The 23151-nt window shown below is 40.4% G+C and overlaps 1 long non-coding RNA gene across 1 annotated transcript; it reads right to left on the bottom strand.

Moving 5' to 3' along the window:
* Positions 1-11974: 11974 nt before the first annotated feature.
* On the bottom strand, positions 11975-20280 carry LOC135970139 (uncharacterized). Its single transcript, XR_010585651.1, has 3 exons — positions 19860-20280; positions 19141-19180; positions 11975-13377 (listed from the first exon to the last, which is right to left on the bottom strand). It is a non-coding gene; the product is annotated as an uncharacterized lncRNA (long non-coding RNA).
* Positions 20281-23151: the final 2871 nt, after the last annotated feature.

The following is a 23151-nucleotide window of genomic DNA, read 5'->3' as shown; positions in this document are numbered from 1 at the left end:
GTCACTGAAAAGAAGCTCTCAACACTCAAAACGCAATCTACCACATTCCCTACATTCCATTATGACACATGTGTAAACTTTCTTCTAGGAGTGCTGGTTGTGCACGTGATTAAGAACCGTGTAATTTCAGCTTAAAGATGTGTTTGAGGCACTTAATACTATTGTGGTATGACACATGTACAAAATAAGTTTCTAACACAGGTCCTTGCCTGCATGACTCAAAACAATTTTTTTTAATTGATTAGAAGTGTTCACCATTCTTAAGTTCATTTAATACATTCTCTTAAGACACTTACCAGAAATGTTTCTGAGGGTATGAGTTATATGCTTGATTTACAACAGTTTTATTTCAGTAAATAGAAGTGTTCATCACTCAAACTCCATCTAGTAGACTTAAAACACATATATTAAACACGTGTCTAATTTGGTAAGTTGTGCAAGTAATTCAGAATGGTGTGAATTCAGGGAAGGGATATGTTAACTACTCTTAACTATTGTAATACATTCTGTTAGGACACAGGTTTAAAAGATGTTTCTAAGAGGGCTAGAGTGCAGCTTATCTAGAAAAGTTTTATTTATTTATTGACTTATTTTTTTCTTTTTAGCATCAGGTTGGTGAAATTTTTTATTTTAATTGACAGATAAATGCTTTATGCTTTTTTCTGTGTGTTTTTTTGGTGGAGTCTCACTCGCCCAGGCTGGAGTGTAGTGGCTGGATCTCAGCTCACTGCAAGCTCTGCCTCCCAGGTTCACACCATTCTCCTGCCTCAGCCTCCCGAGTAGCTGGGAGGACAGGTGCCCGCCACCACGCCCAGCTAAATGTTTTTTGTATTTTTAGTACAGACAGGGTTTCACTGTGTTAGCCAGGATGGTCTCGATCTCCTGACCTCGTGATCCATGTGCCTTGGCCTCCTGAAGTGCTGGGATTACAGGCGTGAGCCACCGTGCCTGGCCAGATAAATGCTTATTTTAATTAACATATATTTATTTATTTTTAATTGGGAGATAAAAATATGTATTTTTAATTGACAGATAAAAATATCTTTAACTGACAATTTTTAATTGACAGATGACATTGTATGTTTTTATCATGTGCAATATTGTTTTGGAGTACATATATATTGTGAAATGGGTATATCTAGATTATTATGATTATGATTATTATTAATTTTGAGAAAGTGTAGTTCTGTTGCCCAGGCTGGAGTGCAGTGGCCTGATCTTGGCTCACTGCAACCTCCGCCTCCTGGATTCAAGCAATTCTTGTGCCTCAGCCTCCTGAGTAGCTGGGTTTACAGACATGCACCACCATGCCCAGCTGATTTTGGTATTTTTATGGAGACAGGTTTCATCATGTTGTCCAGGCTGGACTCAAACTCCTGACCTCAGGTGATTTGCCCACCTCAGCCTCCCAAAGTGCTGGTATTACAGGAGTGCACCCATCCAAATCTAGCTAATTAAATGCATCATCTGACATAGTTATTATTTTTGTGGTAAGAGCATATAACACTAGTTCTGTTTACATTTTTTCAAGAATATAATAATTGATTGGGCAGGACGACTCATGCCTGTAATCCTTGCACTTTGGGAGTCCAAGGCAGGAGATCCCTTGAGGACAGGAGTTCAAGGGCAACATAGACTCTATCTCTACAAAATAATTTTTAAAAATTATTTGGGCATGGTGGCACATACCTGTAATCCCAGCAACTCATGAGGCTGAGGCGTGAGGATCACTTGAGCCCAGGAGGTTGAGGCTTCAGTGAGCTGTGATTGAGCCACTGCACTCCAGCCTGGGTGACAGAGTGAGAACATGTCTCAAAAAAACAAATGAAAGAATAAAATATATCATCAACTAAACCATAGTCACTTTGCTGTACAGTAGATCTCTTGAAATTTATTCCTTTTATCTAATTGTAATCGTATATCTTTTTACCAGCATCCCCCATTCTCTCTTCCCCGCTAAACACTCCAGCTTCTAGTAACTACCATTCTACTCTCTACTTTTATGAGATCAACTCTTTTAGATTCCACATGTAAGTGATATAATGTGGTATTCGTTTTTCTGTGCCTGGCTTATACCATTTAACATAATGTTCTCTAGGTTTATCCATGTTGTCAAAATGAAAGGGTTTCATTATTTTTTGTAACCAAATGGTATTACATTATGCACATAGACTACATTCTGAACATTTGTTCCTCCATTTATTGACACTTGGTTTGATTCCATATCTTTGCCCTTGTGAACAGTGCTGCAATAAATATGGGAGTACAGGTGTCTCTCTGACATGTCTATTTAATTTCCTTTTGATATAGACCTAGTAGTGGGATGGCTGAATCACATGGTAGTTCCATTTTTAATTAAATAATTTATAATTCACATAAAAATACATATTTATGGAGTATAATGTGACGTTTCAATGCATGTATACATTGTATAATGATCAAATCAGTGTACTTAACTTACCATATCTATCACTTTCAACAATTATCACTTCTTTTTGGTGATAACATTCAAAATAATTCTTTCTTGAAATTTACACTAAATTGTTTTCAGTCATCCTACTGTGAAATAGAACACCGGAACTTATTATTCCTGTCTGACCTTTTGCCAGTTGACTAACCTGTTCTAGTCCTTCCTCCATCCTTCCCAGGATCTAGTAACCACTATTCTACTCTATACTTTTATTAAATCAACTTATTTCTATTCCTCATATAAGTGTGATCATGTGGTGTTTGTCTTTTTGTGCCTGGATCGTTTCTTAATGATCTTATCTTAAGATAATGATCTTAACTTAAGATAATGGCCTCCTGTTCCAGCTATGTTGCTGCAAAAGACATGATTTCATTCTTTCTTATGACTGAATAGTATACCATTGTACAAATACACCGCATTTTCTTTATTGATTTATCTTGCTTATGAACACTTAGGTTGATTCCATATATTTGCTATTGTGAATAGCATGATAAACATACAAGTGCAGGTTTTTGATACCTGTACTTGTACACTTAGGTTGGTTGCATATCTTGCCATAAATTTATCGCAACACTATTCACGATAGCAAAGATAAGGAATCAACCTAACTTCTATTGAAAAGATACCTGTACTTGTATTTTTTGATACAAGTACAGGTCTTAAAAATACCTGTAAAAAATACCTGTACAAATCAAAAATCTTATTGAGTTTTTTAAATTAAGAGGTGGATTAATAGTAGTAGGATTGCTATAGTAAATGGTAGTTTTATTTTCATTTCTTTGAGAAATCGCCATACTGTTTTTCATAGAAGTTGTACTAATTTACATTTCCATCAAAAGTATATAAGAATTCCCTTTTCTCTGCATTCTCACTAGCACCTGTTATTTTTTCTCTTTTAATAGTAGCCATTCTGACAGGGATAAGATGATACCTCATTGGGGTTTTAATTCACATTTCTCTGATGATTAGTAATGTTGATAATTTTTTCACAGGAAGAACATAAAACAGAACTACCATCTGACCCAGCAATCCCATAACTGGGTCTACACTCTAAGGAAATAAATTATTCTACCAAAAAGAAGCCTGTACTTGTGTGTTTATTGCAGCAGTATTCACAATAGTGAAGACATGGAATCAATCTAGGTGCTCAACAATGGTGAACTGGATAAAGAAAATGTGATATAAATATACTCTGGAATACTATGCAGCCAGAAAAAAAGAACAAAATCATGTTGATATGGTTTGGCTTTGTGTCCCCACCCAAATTTCATCTTGAACTGTAATCCCATAATCCCCATGTGTCACAGGAGGGACCTGGCGGGAGGTAACTGAAACATGGGGGCAGTTTTTCTCCATGCTGTTCTCATGACAGTGAGTGAGTTCTCATGAAATCTGATGGTTTTATAAGGGGCTTTCCCCTTCACTTGGCACTCATTCTCTCTCCAGCCACCCCATGAAGAGGTGCCTTCTGCCATCATTGTAAGTTTCCTGAGGCCACACCAGCCATGAGAAACTATGAGTCAATTAAACCTCTTTTCTTTACAAATTACTCAATCTCAGGTATTTCTTCATAGCAGTATGAGAATGGTCTCATACAGTAAATTGATACCACAGAGAGTGCAGTGCTGCAGTAAAGATACCTGGAAATGTGGAAGGGACTTTGGAACTGGGTAACAGGCAGAAGTTGGAATAGTTTGGAGGGCTCAGAAAAAGACAAGAAAATGTGGGAAAGTTTGGAACTTCCTAGAGAATTGGAGGGTTCAGAAGATGGGAAGATATGGGAAAGTTTGGAACTTCCTAGAGACTTGTTGAATGGCATTGACAAAAGTGTGGATAGTGATATGGACAATGAAGTCCAGGCTGAGGTGGTCTCAGATGGAGATGAGGAACTTATTGGGAATGGGAGTAAAGGTGACTCTGTGACTGGTGGGTCCTTGCCCTAGAGATCTGTGGAACTTTGAATTGACAGAGATAATGTAGGGTGTCTGGTGGAAGAAATTTCTAAGGTGCAAAGCATTCAAGAGGAAGCAGAGCATAAAAGTTTGGAAAATTTGCAGCCCGACAAAGCCATAGAAAAGAAAGCCCCATTTTCTGGGGAGAAATTCAAGCCAGCTGCAGAAATTTGCATAGTAATGACGATCCAAATGCTAATCACCAAGACGATGAGGAAAATGTCTCCAGGGCATGTCAGAGACCTTCACAGCAGCCCCTCCCATCACAGGCCTGGAGGCCTAGGAAGGAAAAATGGTTTTGTAGGGACCTAGGGCCCCCCTGCTCCATGCAGCCTCGGGACATGGGGCTCTGTGTCCCAGCTGCTTCAGCTGTAACCATGGCTAAAAGGGGCCAAAGTCAGCTCAGGCCATTGCTTCAGGGCGTGCAAGCCCCAAAGTCTTGACAGCTTCCATGTGGTGTTGGTCTTGTGGGTGCAAAGAAGACAAGAATTGAGGTTTGGGAACCTCCACCTAGATTTCAGAGGATGTATGGAAATGCCTGGATGTTCAGGCAGAAGCTGCTGCAGGGGCAGAGCCTTCATGGAGAACCTCTGCTAGGGCAGTGAAGAAGGTAAGTCTGGGGCTTGTAGCCCTACCAGAGTCCCCACTGGGGCACTGCCTAGTGAAGCTGTGAGAAGAGGGACCCCATCCTCCAGACCCCAGAATAGTAGATACATTGTCAGCTTGCACCACGTGCCTGGACAAGCCACAGGCAATCAACATCAGCCCATGAAAGCAGCCAGGAGAGAGGCTGTAAACTGCAAAGCCCTGGGAGTGGAGCTGCCAAGGCTGTGGGAGCCCACCTCTTGCATCAGCATGACATGGATGTGAGATGTGGAGTCAAAGGGGATTATTTTGGAATTTTAAGTTTTGACTGCCCTATTGGATTTTGGACTTGCGTGGGGCCTGTAGCCCCTTTATTTTGGCCACTTTCTCTTATTTGGAACAGGTGTATGTACCCAATGTCTGTACCTCCATTGTATCTAGGATGTAACTAACTTGCTTTTAAATTTACAGGCTCATAGGTGGAAGGGGCTTGCCTTGTCTCAGATGAAACTTTGGACTTGCACTTTTGGGTTAATGCTGGAATAAGCCAAGACTTTGGGGTGCTGTTGGAAACGGCATGATTGTGTTTTGAAATGTGAGGGCATGAGATTTGGGAGGGGCCATAGGAAGAATGATACGGTTTGACTTTGTGTCCCCACCCAAATCTCATCTAGAGTTGCAATCTCATAATCCCCACATGTCATGGGAGGGACCCAGTGGGAAGTAATTAAATCATGTGGGCAGTTTCCCGCCATGCTGTTCTTGTGACACTGAGTAAGTTCTCATGAGATCTGATGGTTTTATAAGGTGCTTCCCTCTTAGCTTGGCACTCATTCTCTCTCCTGTGAAGAGGTGTCTTTGCCATAATTGTAAGTTTCCTGAGGCCTCCCAGCAATTTAGAACTGCAAATCAATTAAATCTCTTTTCTTTATAAATTACCCAGTCTCAGGTATTTCTTCATAGCAGTGTGAAAATGGACAATACACATGTCTTGTACAGCAGCATGAATACAGCTGGAGCCATGATCTGAACTAATCCAGGAACAGAAAATCAAATACCACATATCCTCTCTTACACATGGAAGCTAAACATTGGGTACACAGGGACATAAAGATGGGAATAATAGACACTGGGGGTTACTTGGTTGGGGGCAAAGGCTAAAAATCTACCTACTGGATACTATGCTCACTACCTGGGTAATGGGATCATTCATGCTCTAAACCTCAGCACCACATCATGTAACAAACATGTTACCCATGTAACAAACTTGCACATGTACCTCCAACTCTAAAATGAGATGAAATTATAAAATAAAATAAAATTTGCAAGAAGTGGTTGTAGACACGTTTGAAACCTGATTCTAAGACTGTTACTCTTAAGATTATTTGTTAGTAGTGTTAATTCTGTGATTTTAAGTTGTTACTATTGAGAAAAGAAAACTAATATCTCAGAACAGTCTGAGCTATGCAAAATTTACTAGGCCCAGAGAGACATGACTATGGGGCTTCAGTTGTATCCCTAACACCCATGCCCAGGGACAACTGTTTAAAGGCATTTTTGCTCCTTACTAGCTGACCCACCCACTATACTCATATTCCCGAAAATTTTGATACAAAGAACAATGTACAGCCAATCAAAAAATTATGTTATTTTTGGTAAACAATTTGGAGGCTGGTCCGGCATGGTGGCTCACACCTGTAATCCCAGCACTTTGGGAGGCCGAGATGGGCGGATCATGAGGTCAGGATTTTGAGACCAGCCTTGCCAATATGGTGAAACCCTGTCTCTACTAATAATACAAAAATTAGCCAGGTATGGTGGCGTGAGCCTGCAGTCCCAGCTACTTGGGAGGCTGAAGCAGAAGAATTGCCTGAACCTGTGAAGCAGAGGTTACAGTGAGCCAAGATCACACCACTGCACTCCAGCCTGGGCAACAGAGGTCATTTCAAAAAAAATAAAAAATAAATAAAAACACATTTAAAAATTTGGGAGCTGCCTTTCTTTCCCTCAAAAATTCCCTTGTAACTATTGCTAATTGGAGTGTGTAATTTGTATCATACAAATTATGATTTGAATTTTAAATCATTCAATCAACTTGAATCTATACCCCACAGTAGCTATCCTGAAGCTTTGTGCTTGAATAAACTCTCTTGAAAAAACAACTTGAATAAAATAAACGTTCTAGATTATTTTAGGTTAACATTTTGGTAACCACAAAAGGGTCCAAAGTGAACTTCCAGAGATTCCTCCGTTTCACCAACAATCAAGAACTTGGTACCAGCACAAACACATTTTTATTTATCCTACCTTGCTGAGCCTCCCTGGTCTCTTTTAAGGAGTCTCTTCTTGGAGTGTGAGCCTCTCTGATTTTTGGATTGAGATCCAGACTTTATTCAAATCCAATTCCACACTTGATGGGGCTGAAACTGAAGATCTATTTTAAGACTTTAAGGTAGAAGTTTTCTTATTATTCTCTAGAGATTCTGTGTACTGAAGATTTGTGATTTTCACTTTTCTCTGAGGTTAAGGTTTTGTTTGCCTTACTTGTTAGAGCTTGCAATCTTTTGTTTAAAATTTGGTCAAGGAGAAAACAAATTTTTTCCAAAGGAGAAACTGAAATCTTTGTAGCTTAACCAAAAACAAACATGCAAACAAGAACAAAAGCAAACAAACAAAACAAAAACCAAGAAGTAATCTGTAAAACTGGCCAGATTCTGAAACTCAGTTTGTTACTAGTGGAAGGTGTCCAAGTTATTGGCAGTGAATCCATACAGGTCTGCAGCAACTCAATTCTTGCCTCCTCAAAAGAAAGAATTCAACTGAGGGGCATAAGGCAGAAGAGACTGAGGTGCGTTTCAGAGGAGTGGGAGTTTATTTAAAAAGGCTTTTAGAACAGTAAAGAAGGAACACTTTGAAAGAGACCCAAGCGGGTGACTTGAAGAAGTGCTTTTTATCCTTGATTCTATGACTTTATAGGCTCACCTCTTTCCTATGATTCTTCTCTTAAGGTAGGCTGCCGCATGCAGTGCTCTCCTTACCCTTGGGAATTGAGCGTGTGCAGTGTGTTTAGGAAGTTGTACGCATGTTCATCCCTTTTCTGGTGGGGCTTCCCAGGAAGGTCATACTTTACCATTTTGTCTCTTAATGCACATGCCTAGGAAGTTGCTTCTCCCTGGCATCTGCATTCAATTAATACTTTAAAGTTAACAACTGTGGATCATCAAGAGATTGACTCTCCGTGGCACTATCTGCTGAGTTATCATTTTTAGAGAGGCAGTGTGATGACTGTTGAACCATCACATGACATTTCTAGTAGGTAGGGGGAAAAGAGCCTTCTGCCCCGCTCATGCCTATCTAACTACCTGTAACAAGTTCAATTGACAAATCAAAACTTTCTTCTTGAGTGACCAAAATTCCTCCCACTAGGCTTTTTTGGTCATTCAAAAAGAAAATCAAAATTATGGGGAAATGTATTTCTAAAGGAGTGATTCACCTTTAAAAACTCCAGCTGGATTCACAGACAGCAGTGGCTCTTCATGTATATATTTAGAAAAAACTCTCCTGCATAACTCATGGAGAACCCAAGTTACAATGGCCAAAATAGGGTACCTTTGAAATGCCTAAACTGATTTGTTGGTATGTTCAGGAAGAAAAAGCTGGCTAAGATAAAACAGAATAACCAAGAGAGCTATTTTCAATGTACTTAGAAGCTTCTAACAAGAAGGTTCTAAATAAGTAATTTTTTTGCAAGAGGATAACAAAAGATTATTAATATTTTGTCAGTTGGTTTTTTCAGCATAAACTTCAGAGGGTAAGAGAATGCATCTCTTGGCTGCTACAGCTTGGCACTGTGAGCAAGATGCCAAAGGTGCTCTGCTTGAATTCATAGTGAATAAAACCCAGAACCGGAGAAGCCAGCAGAAAGGGTAAGAATTTCTCAGTAGTCAGGTTCCCAGTCTCTCTGTGGAATCTAATCAAAGGAAAAATCACTGTTCATCTCTTTTTCCTTGCAAAATTTCCTATTAATATGAAAAAAGGACTTGTATGACTCATCTTGGATGTAGTGACTCTGGTGTACTTTCTTGGTGAGAATGAGATATTGAGTTGCTATTGGACTAAATACACCACTAGAAATTCTAATATCAGTGACCAAGAAATGGATCCTTTACATTAGAATGACTCCTAAATTAAGACAAGATTTTAGACATTTCATTCTAAACAATCCCCTTATTTGTATTTAGGGAAGATCAAATTAAAAGAAAGACATAATAGTGTCATGGCTAGCCTCAGAAATTCTCTTGACAAAATTAAAGAGCAAAAATCTAATCTAAAAAAGTTATAAAGTCCTTTAAAAGTTCAAGCTGCCTACTTTGGACCCCTGTTGAGTTTACACACCACCCTGTGGCACAGTGGCAAAGATGTTGTGTTTTTACGACTTCAGCCCAGGTTTGATTCCTGGTCAGGGGATCAGTGCCACTTGTCTTACATTATTTGTATGACTCTTTACCCTTTGGGGGATGAACTCAGGAAATCTGTGACAGGTCTCAGTTAATTCAGAAAGTTTATTTTGCCAAGGTTGAAGATGTGCCCGTGACACAGTCTGAGGAAGTCCTGACAACATGTGCCCAAGGTGATCGGGGCACAGCTTGTGGCTTTTTTTTTTTTTTCCTTTTGTTGAGATGGAGTCTTACTCTGTCACCCAGGCTGGAGTGCAGTGGTGTGGTTTGGGCTCACTGCAACCTCTGCCTCCTGGGTTCAAGCAATTCTCCTGCCTCAGCCTCCCAAGTAGCTGAGATTACAGGCTTGTGCCACCATGCCCAGCTAATTTTTGTATTTTTAGTAGAAACAGGGTTTCACCATGTTGGCCAGGCTGGTCTTAAACTCCTGACCTCAAATGATCTGACTGCCTCAACCTCCCAAAGTGTTGGGATTACAGGTGTAAGCCACCATGCCCAGCCACAGCTTGCTTTTTTATACATTTTAAAGAGACATGAGGTGTTAATATATGTAAGAAGTACATTATTTGTGTCCAGAAAGTTGGGGACAACTCAAAGCCAGTCCCCCACACCAGAGGCTTCCAGGTCACAGGTAGGTGAGAGACAAATGGTTTCATTCTTTTGAGTTTCTGATACGTCTCCCAAAGGAGCCCATCAGAATATGCATCTATCTCTGCAAGCAGAGGGATGACTTTGAATAGAATGGGAGGCAGATTTGCCCTGAGTGGTTTCCAGCTTGAAGAGGACCAAGATATTTTCCTTTCACATTTCTCCCCTTTTCTTTTTTTAACATCTTTTGGAGAAAGTATTTTACAAGCAAATGAGTCTCTGGTCTCAGGTTTCATCTGGTCACTCATGGGTAGGGTGGTTTATTACTAGAGGGGTAGGTCTTAAAAGCTCATTTTTAGCATGTTGAAGTCTCCTATCCTATGAAGAGAAAATGGGAGAGGAAGTGAGAAAAGCAACATCAAACAAAAGAACAATTCTGGAAAAATAATATAGGCCACATTACTCTGAAAGTCTATACATTAGTACGCAGGTATGAAAGTGGCTTATGTATGTAAATGAATTGCTGTTATTTTCTTCTGAAGTTTAAGTCGTCTGGTTTCAGTTCGCAGGGCTTTAAGAAAGCATAGCTTAGTTTTAGTCCAAATTAAGAAAACCTGGGGAAAAAAAAAGAAGCAAAAAAATTGATAACATTATTTTGAAGACTTGTAGCCAAGAAAAATTAGAATTCAGCTGGGTGCAGTGGCTCACGCCTGTAATCACAGCACTTCAGGAGGCCGAGGTGGGCGGATCATGAGGTCAGGAGATTGAGACCATCCTCGCTAACACAGTGAAACCTCGTCTCTACTAAAAATACAAAAAATTAGCCAGGTGTGGTGGCGTGGGCCTGTAGTCCCAGCTACTCGGGAGGCTGAGACAGGAGAATGGCGTGAACCCAGGAGGCAGAGCTTGCAGTGAGCTGAGATTGTGCCACTGCACTCCAGCCTGGGCAATAGAGTGAGACTCCATCTCAGAAAAAAGAAAGAAAGAAAAATTAGAATTCAGTTCTAGAAAATAAAAAATTCAGTTATGTAGAAAATAAAAAAAATTGAAAAAACATTAGGCAAAACTAGAATCTAAGAACAGGTATCCTACAGTTTTGAAACACAATTTTTCTCTCTCCAATTTCCTATTTGTACTAAAGATAAATCATGGCAGGACTGGTTTGCTTTACTAGGCCTAATTATTTGTATACAGTACATCAAGAATAATATTTTTTTATATAGGCTTTTAAATTGGCTTTGATGGAACTTCTTCCACAGGAGGAATCTCAGATAAGACTTTTTAAAGCTGAGCCAGCCACAGATTTGTGTCATCAAATATGTACGAGTTGGGTGAATTTTCTCTCCTCTTGAGGTCCTAAGATAATCCTGGGGCTTCCGGGCCTGTCAGAAAGTGATATTCTTTACTAACACAGGTTAGAAATCCTTGGCCGGGTGCGGTGGCTCATGCCTGTAATCCCAGCACTTTGGGAGGCCGAGGTGGGTGGATCACGAGGTGAGGAGATCGAGACCTTCCTGGCTAACATGGTGAAACCCCATCTCTACTAAAAATACAAAAAAAAATTAGCCGGGTGTTGTGGTGGGTGCCTGTAGTCCCAGCTACTTGGGAGGCTGAGGCAGGAGAATGGCCTGAACCCGGGAGGCAGAGCTTGCAGTGAGCCGAGATCTTGCCACTGCACTCCAGCCTGGGCAACAGAGCGAGACTCCGTCTCAAAAAACAAACAAACAAAAAAAAATCCTGTACAGGGACTGTGTACACAAAATATTGTGTCAAGAATCGGTGGGTTCTTGGTCTCACTGACTTCAAAAATGAAGCTGCAGACCCTCGCAGTGAGTGTTACATTTCTTAAAGATGGTGCATCCAGAGTTTGTTCCTTCAGATGTTCAGATGTGTCTGGAGCTTCTTCCTTATGGTGGGTTCATGGTCTCGCTGTCAGGAGTGAAGCTGCAGACCTTCGCAGTGAGTGTTACAGCTCATAACACAGCGTGGACCCAAAGAGTGAGCAGCAGCAAGATTTATTACAAACAGCAAAAGAACAAAGCTTCCACAGTGTGGAAAGGGACCCAAGCAGGTTGCCACTGCTGGCTCCAGGAGCCTGCTTTTTTCCCCTTATCTGGTCCCACCCACATCCTGCTGATTGGTCCATTTTACAGAGAGTTGATTGGTCCACTTTACAGAGAGCTGATTGGTCCGTTTTGACAGAGTGCTGATTGGTGGGCTTACAATCCTTGAGCTAGACACAGAGTCACACAGTGCTAGTTAGTTAGATACAGAGTTAGCTAGATACAGAGTACCAATTGGTGTATTTACAAACCTTGAGCTAGACACAGAGTACTGATCGGTGTATTTACAAACCTTGAGCTAGACACAGAGTGCTGATTGGTGCGTTTACAGTCCTTGAGCTAGACACAGAGTCACAGAGTGCTAGTCCTCCAAGTCTCCACTAGGTTAGCTAGATACAGAGTACTGACTGGTGTATCTACAAACCCTGAGCTAGACACAGAGTGCTGATTGGTGCACATATGATCTCCTGGCTAGATATAAAAGTTTTCCAAGTCCCCATCCAGTTCAGGAGCCCAGCTGGCTTCACCCAGTGGATCCTGCAACAGGGCTGCAGGCGGAGCTGCCCGCGAGTCCCAAGCCACGCCTGCACTCCTCAGCCCTTTGGCTGTCGATGGGACCGGGTGCCATGGAGCATGGGGCAGCGCCCGTGGGGGAGGTTCAGGATGCGCAGGAGCCCCCTGCAGGGGGAGGAGCTCAGACATGGCGGGCTGCAGGTCCCAAGCTCTGCCCCACGGGGAAGCAGCTAAGGCCCAGGAAGAATTTGAGTGCGGTGCTGGTAGGCTGGCACTGCTGGGGGACCCGGCCCAACCTCCGCAGCTGCTGGCTTGGGTGCTAAGCCCCTCACTGCCCTGGGTCAGCGGTGCTGGCCAGCCACTCTGTGTGCAGGGCCCGCTGAGCCCGCGCCCACGCCCGTGCCCGCTGGAACTCACACCGGCCCATGAGTGCAGTCCCTGTTCCCACCCACGCCTCTCCTTCCACACCTCCCGGCAAGCAGAGGGAGGCGGCTCTGGCCTCAGCCAGCCCAGAGAGGGGCTCCCACAGTGCCGTGGCAGGCTGAAGGGCTCCTCAAGCACCGCCAGAGTGGACTCCGAGGCCGAGGAGGCACTGAGAGTGAGGGCTGCTAGCACATTGTCACCTCTCAATATGAGGCCAGTTTTTCCAGGGGCTTTATTGGCTCCATAAGTCAAGTTTGATTCCTTAAAGGAAAGCACACCATTCCAGTAAAAGCCTTGGTAAAATAACCAGTTTCTCCAATTGTGTCCTGTTAAAATGAAACAGATTCTTACTATACTTATGCAAATAACTATATTGCCATAAGTTAAAAATACTCACAAATCATTTCCAAATTCTAGAGAAATCAGGTAGAGAGAAAGAAATATGCTCCAAATTTTGTTCATAGGAGTATACTGAATTGTTAAAAGATGTCAATAGCTGAAAAGTTTCAAGACACTGAAAAACAAAACAAAGGGTCAGCAAATATTTTAAGCAAGAAGTCAAGAAGATTAGTTCAGTCCATGCAGTTAATTCCTGTTCTGCTTGATATTCATGAACATTTTAGCACTCCATGAGTCCTGAAAGTTTTTCCTCTATTCTGATGTTACAGTCTCCAAAGTTATCAGAAACTTGCATTGAAGAACACCTGTTAAGAGTTTTATATTTGATTATAAAACCATCTTCTAAAGAGGACCAAAACAAGACAACAATTGTCTACAGATGACAAAAGTTTTAGGGCAGCCATAGTCAAAGACACAATTGATGAGGAAATTTGTTACCCCTGTGGCACCCAATAATTTTAACATAACAATTATTATAATTACTGATAATGTACTCTAAGTTATATCAGAATTATAGGAGTTTCCCATAATTTTGGGACAGATATCAATAACATATTTATACAAATAAAGCCCAAAGAAAACCCAACACCATTTCATATTTGACAATGCTTCCTGTATAATTTTTGTACCAAATAAATCAAACTATGCTATTTTTTGGACTTTAGGGAACCCAATATGTTAAAGGACTAATTAGGTCAGAAAAAGACATAATTTATAAGTTGATGTTGGAAATTTTGTCAAATATCAAAGGTTTTAAACACTTGATATCACAAGACAGGACCACAGGTCTTTGTAAAATAAGTCATTTATTTAACCAAAGTGATAACTCAAAGTTTTTTTTTTAAAGGTGAAAACCTTTATTCTTTGAGAGAGGAGACTTAATTTTCCAAATAAGCCTTAATAATAATAGCTACAAGCCAGTTAAATTTGTTTTTCAAAATTTTGTAAACAATCTATAAAATTTTAATCTTGACCGAGCACAATGGGTTACGTCTGTAATCCCAGCACTTTGGGAGGGTGAGGCAGGTGGATCACAAGGTCAGGAGATCGAGACCATCCTGGCTAACACAGTGAAACCTCATCTCTACTAAGAATGCAAAAAATTACCTGGGCATGGTCACGGGCACCTGTAGTCCCAGCTGCTTGGGAGGCTGAGGCAGGAGAATGGTGTGAACCCAGGAGGCAGAGCTTGCAGTGAGCCAAGATCACACCACTGCACTCCAGCCTGGGCAACAGAGTGAGACTCCATCTCAAAAAAAAATTTATTCTTGACCATAAGATATAGCTTCCATAAGCCTTTTAAAATTATTATTATTATTATTATTATTATTATTTTGAGACAGAGTCTCGCTCTGTTGCCCAGGCTGTAGTGCAGTGGCGTGATCATGGCTCACTGCAACCTCCACTTCCCACGTTCAAGCGATTCTCCTGCCTCAGCCTCCTGAGTAGCTGGGATTATAGAAGCATGCCACTATGCCTGGCTTATTTTTTTATTTCTAGTGGAGACAGGTTTTTACCATGTTGGTCAGGCTGGTCTCAAACTCCTGACCTCATGATCCACTCTCCTTGTCCTCCCAAAGTGCTGGGATTACAGGCATGAGCCACCATGCCCGGCCCCATAAGCCTTTTGTAATGTTTATTAAGGAGTTGGTTAGTGCTTCAAAAAAACCTTGTTAATCCCACACAGGGGCCCATATGCTGGTCTTGTATCAGTGTGTCTTTGAAATTAATAATTAATTTATAGAGAAACTGAACTTTTTTATCTTTTAAAATTGACCCTTACAGTCTTATATGCCCACCTCTTCTGTAATAGTCCCTGGGCCTCAAGGAGTTCAATAGCTTTAATTTATTGCCCTGTGTCTCAGGAATGCAGTTTCTTTTTATTGGCATCTTCTATGCGGCCTGAAATGAGGCTTTGATTGGTGTCAATGTTTAAGATTTAGCAGGACTTGATGTCCCTTTTAGACCTAGGAATCAAAGCCCTGTAACTTAATGTCACAAGGACTTTAAAAGCACATACAGGAAGATACATAGATGTAATAACCTTTATTAAAAAATATTTTTCTCTCAATTCTTTTTCTAAGGAAACCAAAACTTAAATATGACAATTCGATCATATCAAAGTTCTTTTTTTATTTTTTTTTGAGACGGAGTCTCACTCTGTCACCCAAGCTGGAGTGCAGTGACTCGATCTCGGCTCACTGCAAGCTCTGCCTCCTGGGTTCATGCCATTCTCCTGCCTCAGCCTCCCGAGTAGCTGGGACTACAGGTGCCCACCACCACACCTGGCTAATTTTGTTTTTGTATTTTTAGTAGAGACGGGGTTTCAGTGTGTTAGCCAGGATGGTCTTGGTCTCCTGACCTTGTGATCCACCTGCCTCGGCCTCCCAAAGTGCTGGGATTACAGGAGTGAGCCACCACACCTGGCGCCAAAGTTTTTTTTTTTAAACATAAATCCTCTTACTGTGACTTGCACCAACTGTTCATGACATGCTTGGACTTTCTGGTTTGTCTGAACATTCCTCCTTCTTAAACAACCAGTCATTTTATTTTAGGACTAAATTTACCATACAAGATTGTTTTTCATATAAAATTATTTCTCTTAAAGCTTTCTTACCACAAAATAGTTCTTTATTTTTATAACTTTCTTTATATTTCTTTTTTTTTTTTTTTGGTTCCTTTTGTTTTATACATAACCTTTAAATAAGCTTTGAATGAGACAAAACTTGTTCACATTTTTTTTAAAAGACACACTTTTTTTTTTTTGCAACAATGTTTTCCTACAGTATATATTTATTGAGAAATACCCAAATAATGAAATATCTGTTATTTAATTCAGTATAGCTTTATATTCCAAATTATGACTGGTTTGGCTATAAGTATTTATCCCATTACATTTACATAATTACTTAATTTTAATTGTTTATGTAGATTATTTATGAAAACTGTGATGGTCATGATTCAAAGTTATGAAACCACCATTGCAAAATTATAACTGAGACAGTGAAAAAAGATTTGACCTAACTGACTCTATCTTGCTCTTAACCTTCAAGCTTTCCTTGTTCATTCTTGGGCATCAGCTGAACTAACTTTGGGAGGAACTTAGTTTATAGCTTTGAAACAAAGATGGTAACAGTCCTTTCCAAAAACAAACCTCCTTGTTGCCTGTGGACTAGATTGCCTAAAGCCACAAGATTGGAAGTTATGGTAATCTTACTAAATTTAAGATGCAGCTATATTCATTAAACCTATACTGATGTCTTATTTATTAAAAATTACACAACCAATTAAGATCATCCTGGTTAACACAGTGAAAACCCATCTCTACTAAAAATACAAAAAATTAGCCAGGTGTGGTGGTGGGCACCTGTAGTCCCAGCTACTTGGGAGGCTGAGGCAGAATTGCTTGAACCCAGGAGGCAGAAGTTGCAGTGAGCCAAGATCACACCACTGCACTCCAGCCTGGGCAACAGAGTGAGACTCCATCTCAAAAAAAAAAAAGAAAAAGACATTACACAAGCAAAGATCATTCTCTTTTGGGCCAGGTTTATAGTTTTGTAACCCCTATGCCACATTTTTGACACCTTACAGTATTTCGCTGGGATAAGTATGAAACTGCTTGATTAATAAATGCAAACAAAAATGTATGCTGGCAATTCTTAAGACATTTCTTTTTTTTTTTTTTTTGAGACGGAGTCTGGCTCTGTCGCCAAGGCTGGAGTGCAGTGGCTGGATCTCAGCTCACTGCAAGCTCCACCTCTCAGGTTTACACCATTCTTCTGCCTCAGCCTCCAGAGTAGCTGGGACCACAGGTGCCCGCCACCTCGCCCGGCTAGTTTTTTGTATTTTTTAGTAGAGACGGGGTTTCACCATGTTAGCCAGGATAGTCTCGATCTCCTGACCTAGTGATCCGCCGGTCTCAGCCTCCCAAAGTGCTGGGATTACAGGCTTGAGCCACCGTGCCCGGCCAAGACATTTCTAATATTACTTTACCAATAATTTTACAGCTAGCTTATTTATTAAATATTTTAATTAAGTTATATGAACTTGTATAACGTTTTCTTTCTTAGTATCTGATTTAAGTGCTTTTATTTTTTGTAAGCCAATTAGAACTCTTTTATATATTTTTAGTAGTGAAACACTGTGTACACAACACATAAATACATAGGTTAGGTATGTTAATGTTTTTATAGATTCATAAAAACCTTTTTTTCCTATATTAGACTTTTAGATTCTTGATAACCTGTTTTACAACCCTGGGCAATTGTCAGCTAAATAGCCTTAAATATGCATATTAAAGGAAGCAACTCAGGTGAAAGTCAAATAGCAACATTTACTTTATAAAATACAAAGAGAAAAAGGTTGGATTATAGGAATTATAAAGTCCTTTAAAATATATACAAACACACACACAAAAATCCTATAGCTTTTACTTCAGAACTTTTAGCCATGAGATAAATACAAATTTACCGGCTTGCAAAAAAATAAAAAACTTGTTGGATCTAAACAGTGGTTTTTATCTTAATAGAAAAATAACAGCAGATTTAGAGCGGCAGAAAAGAAGAAATAGAGAAAAGGGGAACTTACGAACGCTCTAGTTTGCAGGTCTACTTTAGGGCTATTTTTCCTTAATGTAAATGTGCACAAAGACCATATTATTTCCATAAACTTTGGCAAGCAGAGGTGCCATTAAATCTACAGAGTGCTCAAAAGGAGGTCCTTCTCCTTGTTTTTTCCTCACTTGTTTCTTGCTTTTTTTTTTTTTTTTTGAGACAGAGTCTTGCTCTGTCGCCCAGGCTGGGGTGCAGTGGCCGGATCTCAGCTCACTGCAAGCTCCGCCTCCCGGGTTTAGACCATTCTCCTGCCTCAGCCTCCCGAGTAGCTGGGACTACAGGCGCCCGCCACCTCGCCCGGCTAGTTTTTTGTATTTTTTAGTAGAGACGGGGTTTCACCGTGTTAGCCAGGATGGTCTCGATCTCCTGACCTCGTGATCCGCCCATCTCGGCCTCCCAAAGTGCTGGGATTACAGGCTTGAGCCACCGCGCCCGGCCTGCTTTTTTTCTTAAAAGGAGGAACTGAGCTGTGGTCAAGGTTTCTGTGTGGTGGATTGACATGTGCTGCTTGTGGGCAGGACTCTACACTGTGTCACCACTGAGTTGTTTCCACCCTTTTATGTGCCTCAGTTTCTCTCTCCAAAGGTCTGTGACCTCAGAGAGGGCTCAAAATGCCAAGTGATCAGCCCTCATATGTGTTTCCTGGATGAGTCATTTTTAAAATTAAGTTTTTGGAGGGATTTCCCTGCAGGGCCACTGCATGTCATGGGGGATCAACCCCTCAGACACTCCCATGAGGCCCAGGGGTGCCTTTTGGCTGGGAGGGGCAAAAATGCCCTTCCTTTTCACAGCTGAGAAAACTCAGTTTCATTAACATATGGCAACAACAATTCAGTTCCTCATGCAAAGTCACACAGAAAAACCAAATTAAGATTAAATTTGGGAGAAAAAGCAATAGATGACCCTTTAGAACGCATCTCTGAACTAGAATTAGGATCCTTAAACAACTTCAGAAGGGAACAAACAACAAAGAAACCCAACAATTGATCACTGAGTGCTCTAATCGTAAGGAGAAATTAAGACTAGCTGGTTGTTATCTTAACTTTGGCCAAGACAAACCCCAATTCAGTTACTTACCTAGGGATGGGTCTCAGGCTGAAGACTACTCTCTACCATCCTAGAAGCAGAAAAAACAAACTCATCTTCCCTGTTGGAAGTGAGCTCAAACTCCACAAAGGAGTTACCTGCCTTTCATCATTATGGAAGCAGGAAAAACTTGCCTTACTTGTGTTGGAAGCAAGTAAACCTCCAAGGAAAAGAGGAGTTGTACAGCAAAATACACTTTAGATCCTGACCAAATTTTGGGAGATCAGGGCTTCTCTGGAGGGGGTGCTCTCAGACTTCAGCAAACTGTCTTTTTGGTTTGAGCCATAATGTTAGCTCATGCTGGTACCAAGCACCAATAGGAGATTTGTCAAAAGTCAGGGGCATCTCCATTCACAATCCCCCCGTGGCTACCAAAATGTGAACCCTGAAAATCTGAGACATGTCTCAGTTATTTTAGAAAGTTTATTTTGCTAAGGTTGAGGATGAGCCCATGACATAGTGTCGAAGTCTTAACAACATGTGCCCAAGGTGGTCAGGGCAAAGCTTGGTTTTATACATTTTAGGGAGACATGGGACATCAATGTATGTAAGAAGTATATTAGTTCCCTCCCAAAGGTAGGGAGGGTTCAAAGCAAGGAACCCCCAATGCTGGGGGCTTCCAGGTCACAGGTAGGTGACAGACAAATGGTTGCATTCTTTTGAGTTTCTGATAAGTCTTTCCAAAGGAGCTAATCAGAATATGCATCTACCTCTGTGAGCAGAAGGATGACTTTGAATAGAATGGGAGGCCGATTTGTCCTGAAGAGTTCCCAGTTTGAAGGGGCCCAAGATATTTTCCTTTCACAGGGGGTACCCATTTGTTGATTCTCCTTTCTTCTGTGGACATCTTGTGATTTCCTCTCTTTCCATCTATGGGACACGCCAGTCTTTTTGGTCTTCAGGTGTAAGCACTCAGCTGGGAAACTGAGATCCTAGAAAACACAGCTGGACAGAAATACAGGTCATTGCATTTGTAGCTAGTGAGACTTTTCTTTCTTCTAGCTGCCTCTGGTTTGATTGTGGATCTTGAGAGGATTGCTTTTCACCTCTTTGGAGATTTCTAGTTCAACCTTCCTTGGTTAAGTCACAACATTAGGTAAGGTTTATTGGTTTTGATGAGTTACTAGAAAAGTTACCTTTAAAAAAAAAAAGCTGGTTACAGTGTTTATAAAAGATAATTTCACAAGTAAAGTAGGCTAGCTGCTTTTTCAGAGTCATATATCCTGAGTCAAGGCATAGGGCACGCTTTTGTTGCCTTATTCATTAAGGGGATCCACCCTGAAGTCAACAATCTAATCAAGAAACAGGTTAAGTTGAAAAGACCATCTCTCTAACCATATTGGTCTCCAAAACATGACTGCTGGAGTTTACCTAGTTATTTTGAAACTCTTTGTAAAATAAATTTACATCTATAAAGAAAATTTCTATTTGTAAAGGCATCTTTCTCCTGCATTCAAACCACTAGAAACTTTTAAGATAGAAAAGACATTTGCTTAATATTTACATAGCAAGCCTTACCTATGTTTAAGATACTTTCCCTGTCAATCTTGTTTTGACAGAGCCTTTACCTGTGTTCTTCTTGTCTCACGAACAACACTGCTTAGATTTAGGTTGTGTGCCTTTGGGATGTAAATTTTCACTTAAGGAACCATCCTATTAGAAGTGCAAATTTAGGATTGCCTAGCTAACAATTGTTTAGGGCTTGGCAGTTTAAATTGGGGAGAGAAATCATTTGAAAACGGGAAAATGAGAAACCTAATAAAGCTATAAAATCTCCTGTCTGTGAGTCTGTATGTCTATATGTGTCATGTGTATGTTATATTTTACCACCAAAATATATGAAAGAACTCTAATTAATTGGCTTAAAGGAAAAGTAGGTGCTTAAACTAAACATCTTATCAGAAAAATAGAAAGTAACTCAAATGCCTCTTAGTATACATGACTTGAGTATGTTTTTGGTAAATAAGATGTTTTGTTTTCTACAGTCAATTTTTTTGGGGGCTATTTATAGCTTATGAAAATTGAATAAAGCATATTTTTGTGAGCAAAATTGAAACATTTATATTTCTCTTTATCTGGTTTTTCCAGAATTTGGAAACTATCTAGGTATTTTTAATTTATAACGACGTAGTTATTTGCCTAAGTTCATCAATAATGTTTTCTTTTATAAGGGGACACATTGGAGACACTGATAATTTTACCAAAGCTTGGACTGGAAAGGCATATTTTCAGATATGACTAGATTGCTTTAAGGAGAGGAGGTTGGTTTTACCAAACTGATAAAAGGGCCCTTGGAAAGACTGGCCCAATACTTTGTCTGTACAGTTTCCTTACAAAGTTTGTGACCTTATGGTAAGTAAAAATGCCACCTTCTGACAGGTCCATGAACCTCAGAATACTTCGGGACATTGAGAAGAGTTTACCCAATTCATACAGGCATTGCAGGCACAGTCCGATGGTGAATCCTTGGCTTGGCCTTCTAGCCCCAAGAAGCTTTTAAAAGTCTAATTTGATATTCCTTATGAAAAAGTACCAGCAAAGCCAACTTACGAGAACCTTTATGGCGGATCACTATTCTTGCTGTACTTTATGCAAATAATAAGACAAGTATAGTAAGACTATAAAACTTATTTTACAAATAACTTGGTACTACTAAAATTTATCTTTGGTAGAAACGGAGAACTTGGGAGAGCAAAATTATGTTTCAGAAGAAAATTGTAGAACACCTGTTTTGAGATTCTAGCCCTAATCATTATTTTTGTAGAGATGGGGTCTCACTATGTTGCTAAGACTGGTTATGAACTCCTGGTCTCAAGCAGTCCTTTCACCTTGGCCTCTCAATATAGTGGGGTTATAGGCATGAACCACCACACCAAGCCTGCCACTTCTTTTCCTTCCTTTCTTTCTTCCTTCCTTCCTTCCTTCCTTCCTTCCTTCCTTCCTTCCTTCCTTCCTTCCTTTCTTTCTTTCTTTCTCTCTCTCTCTCTCTCTCTTTCTTTCTCTCTGTCTCTCTGTCTCTCTTTCTTTCTTTCTTTCTTTCTTTCTTTCGGAGACGGAGTCTCACTGTGTCGCCAGGCTGGAGTGCAGTGGTACAATCTCTGCTCACTGCAACCTCAGTCTCCTGGGTTCAAGCTATTCTCCTGCCTCAGCCTCACAAGTAGCTGGGACTATAGGCATGCGCCATCACGCCCAGCTAATTTTTGTATTTTTAGTAAAGATGGGGTTTCACCATGTTGGCTAGAATGGTCTCAATCTCTTGACTTTATGATCTGCCCACCTAGCCTCCCAAAGTGCTGGGATTACATGTGTGATTCACCGCGCCTGGCCGCCTGCCACTTCTTTAAAAAAAATCCAGTTGTAAGGACTACTAATCAGAATGTAAATTAAGGGCAACTTGAATCTATGCTCCTGGGTGACCATCTTTAATCCTTTTTTTGAGACAACGTCTTACTCTGTCACACAGGCTGGAGTGCAGTGGTATGACCTGCCTCCCAGGCTTAAGTGATCCTCCCACCTCAGTCTTCCAAATGTCTCTGGCCACAGGCCTGAGCCACTATGCCAGGATAATTATTGTATTCTCTGTTGAGACAGGGTCTTGCTATGTTGCCCAGACTGGTCTTGAACTCCTGAGCTCAGGAAATCCACTCACCGTGGCCTTTCAAAGTGCTGGGATTATACGCATGAGGTACCATGCTTGGCTGATCCTTAATCTTTATACTTGAATAAGTTCTCTTTTAACTAGACTCTGAACTTTTTGATTATTTCAGTTTGACCCTATACTCTGATGTATGTAATAAAGGGTTTGAAGTTATTTGTTTGAAAGATGTATCTTACTATGTAAGGCTTCACTGCAAGTAGTAGTATATTAGTGAATACATGTATGTGTAAAGATTTTATAGACACATTTAATAAATCTAACAATATTACTTATTAGCTGTATTGTTAACAGTGTTAATTCACTCATTGTAAATGGTTACCAAGTTATAATATCTGTAGTGATAT

This window comes from Macaca fascicularis, chromosome 3 (assembly GCF_037993035.2).
Source record: "Macaca fascicularis isolate 582-1 chromosome 3, T2T-MFA8v1.1".
Lineage (NCBI taxonomy): Eukaryota > Metazoa > Chordata > Mammalia > Primates > Cercopithecidae > Macaca > Macaca fascicularis.
Note: the sequence above shows the minus strand (reverse complement) of the source record. Positions and strands in the feature narration are given on the sequence as shown.